Source organism: Cydia amplana, chromosome 2 (assembly GCF_948474715.1).
Source record: "Cydia amplana chromosome 2, ilCydAmpl1.1, whole genome shotgun sequence".
In the NCBI taxonomy this organism is placed as follows: Eukaryota; Metazoa; Arthropoda; class Insecta; order Lepidoptera; family Tortricidae; genus Cydia; species Cydia amplana.
In genome coordinates, this window is record NC_086070.1 from 8,251,191 (window position 1) to 8,254,668 (window position 3,478).

The window sequence follows — 3,478 nt, forward strand, 5'->3', positions numbered from 1 at the left end:
TTATAGTTATTCGCATATGTAATGTTAAATGAATGTATTTATTTCCAGAAACAATCCGTAGTGTTTATCGTGTTACTGTTATTGTTATTGTGTTACTGGGCTGGTAAAAAGTACATGTATGCCCATCTTGGAATCTAAAATGGTAATAATTTTTGAAATCCGCAACACGGAGCTTTAACGAAACTAAAACAGTACCTAGGATTTGCAGGAAATTAGCTTTAGGTATACACATGAAGCTGACATGAAGCACTGGGTTACAGGGTAATAGAAATTAGCACACACATACATACTCGTACGCGCGCGCCTAAAGCACATACAATATGGTAGGTGAGGGTGGGGAGGGTCGATCCCTAGGGGACACTTGGTAAACTTCATTTTTAATCAAACCAAACGAGATACAATTTTTTGCGCTGGTAACACTCATTCATTCTTTCCTAACTTCACGTTCTGTCATGGCACTGTATCGGAAAAGTCAGTGGTTCAAAAATGGCGGACGGGGAAAGATTTTCTGCGTACTATATTCAATTTTCGGTAAGCTTTAACTGGATTTATTTTATAATATGAGATGGAAATGATGTTAGTGAGTGTGCTTATTTTATTTGTTGTTTATTGAAGTGATGATTAACTTGGATTACATTGATATACGCGAACACATGTTTCGAGTACGGCACGTTTTATAATCTTACTATGTATGGGGAGACTTTGTCTTTTTCTTCAGGGGAGATATGATTCCGGGATCATGTCACCCCCAAAGCGATCAAGTATAAATTGTAATAAATTTACTTACAAAATGATTCATAGAGCTATCATAAATATTTTCTTTTCTTTAGTAAATCATGCCGCGAAAGTACGACCAGAGAAACACTGATTTAAACTTTCAAGGTTTTTGACTCATTATTGTTTATTAAAACGGAATTTAATGGCGTATAATTCAGTTTTTAATTATACAACCGACTCCGAAAACGGAATTATCCCCGTGGCCTTTGAAGACTGACTAAAGTTGACATCAACATTTTACGAACTACCCGTACTTGGTCTTTTTTATCAAGTTAAACGTTTTACACACAGGGGATGTTACTCGGTTGACAAAAACACTTATAACGATATTTGGTTTTCAACCGGCGATATTTGTTTTTATGGATGAAATGCTATTTCAATGGCTTTCCGACCTTATGTACTATAGAACCGACGGTCCATAGAAAGGATTTTAGGATTATGCAGCTCAAACACCGTCCTCGAAACGTGAGCAGTAAATTTCTAAACTTATTTATTATAGTAAACAATAACGACCAGTGATGGGTAAAAAAACTAAAATTGCTTTAGGTATCTGACGCTAAAAATACCTTCATAAGAACTTTAAAAAAATTTGCTTGTTACAAGAAATTTTATGTTAATAACTTAGATTTTTGTTTTTTTTTTTGGTACAAAAATTGATTCCCTATTTTATGTTGTTTTATGGATAATACGATTACATTGTTTTTTAAAAGTATAAGATTATGGATTAATATGTGTTTGATATCTTCATATATTAATTTTCTGTAGATAAAGTGAATAAATTAATGTAGATACTACCCTCGAAATATGACATTACCACTTAAAATCTTTTTACCAAGTGTCCCCAAATCTGGAAGACTTGATCCCTTCGGCTTAGACATCTGATTACCGGAAATACAACTTCAAAGCATGGAAGATGCAATATATATATGTTTGCTGTGTATTTTACAAATTATAGATGCATTGCTAATAGCGATCCGAGTTATATAATCAATGAAAATCTGGAATGGGGAGACATGGTAAAAATATGTTTACCATGTGTCCCAAGAACCAGGGTCACTTGATCCCCCTAGGATCAAGGCTCCCGACCAGGGGTAAACAAGTCTCCCTTACATAGGGGACACATGGTAAAAGTCAACAGTATGGGTTTTCATTAAATAATGATCTAATTTATTGCACAAATCTGTTCTAATTCAAACTATTAATGAAGAGATAAATTCTGAGTCGTATGGTCTATAAAGTTTTTCAATACTACAAATAGTTAAGAAAATGTATGCTAAAAACAAAAGGGGTGATCAACCCTCCCCAGTTTCCCCTATATATAAAACTAATAGCCTTATAATTTATGCTGTTCTTTAGATTTCTTTTTTCTCACTTGTTCATTAATCAATTCTTATGTTTTATTTTTGACAACTTAATGCTGTGCCCACTTTACGAGTATATTATTGTTATGTTTTCTTGGATATTTGTGTCACCTACTTAGTTAGATTTAGTTTTAGTTTTAGTTTTTACCAGGCCTCACTGAAAATCAGCGTCACGTTGTGTGTCCTAGGATTCACTTCGGGACATCAAGCTGAGTGAGGTCCTTTTAGCACAAGCATTTATGTTCTATCTGTTTCAATTATAAAAATTTCATATTCTTAAATTGTTTTTGAAGGCCCAGTGCTAGTGGCGATCTGTCCTTCCAAGGGAGTTTCCCTTATTCCGACATCAAGTACATACATAATGTACTACTCCTGGTGGCGCTACATCAACATGTACATGAAAACTCAAGTGACTACTGACCACCGAGACAGGACGCTGACATATTGAAAGATATTGTACGTCCGTGATGGATAGACTGTTGGTTCCTAATTGTATTATGTTAACATCTTTGTATACAGTTATACAATAAATAATATCTTATCTTAGCTTATCTTATTTTATCTTATCTTATCTTACTGACGACTGACTTCACTTGAAAATGAATCACCGCAAGTTTAGCTTCGAAACTTTATTATTTCTTGTTATTGATTCCGCCCATTGAAGCTAATATACATATAATATAATATATCGCCGCCCCGCTAAGTTATCACATCGCCGCCCGCCGCATATCGGAGGAATAATTAAATTTGTAAAATATAGACGAGGACTACGAACCAACGGGTAAGTCACCTGCGAGTACAAATTTCTATTTAGCTTAAATTTTGAAACATCGTATAGTATCGGATCCAGATCCCGTTATTATTGTTCGTTTTCTCAAAATTCTAAGTCTTTAAAATAATCTTTATCAACTCCAATAGATACGTATACACAGTGTCAAAAGCCTTGAGGAAATAAATGAAGTGATTTTAGATATATTTCCGATTTTTCCTCTAAGAACAACCTACTTACATTTTATGCAGTCTTAGGGCCGGTTGCACCAACCATAGTTGACGGACTGAATAAACACACAAACACAGCAGTGGACTACGAGATGTCCCATACAACAAAAAAAATTGCGAACTCTTTAACGGTGACAGTGACAGACGGTTTGGTGCATCCGACCCTTCAACTCGTTTTTCGTAAGGGTTTCTTTGATACGCATGAAGTTTGTTTATCTTAACTTTTTTATGCAAATTTTATGAAGGAACGTCAGAGGATTCAGCAGAATTTAATGTTTGAAATCACATTAATCGCAATGTCTTATAATAATATTCGGTCCACGGCAAATCTCCGTCGGATG

General features: G+C 34.7%; 1 long non-coding RNA gene across 1 annotated transcript in view; it reads right to left on the bottom strand.

Annotated features, from left to right (window-relative positions):
• The window catches only part of LOC134658807 (uncharacterized), a 104,519-nt gene that overhangs the window by 43,539 nt on the left and 57,502 nt on the right, over positions 1-3,478 (bottom strand). The gene's annotated exons all lie outside the window — the stretch shown is intronic.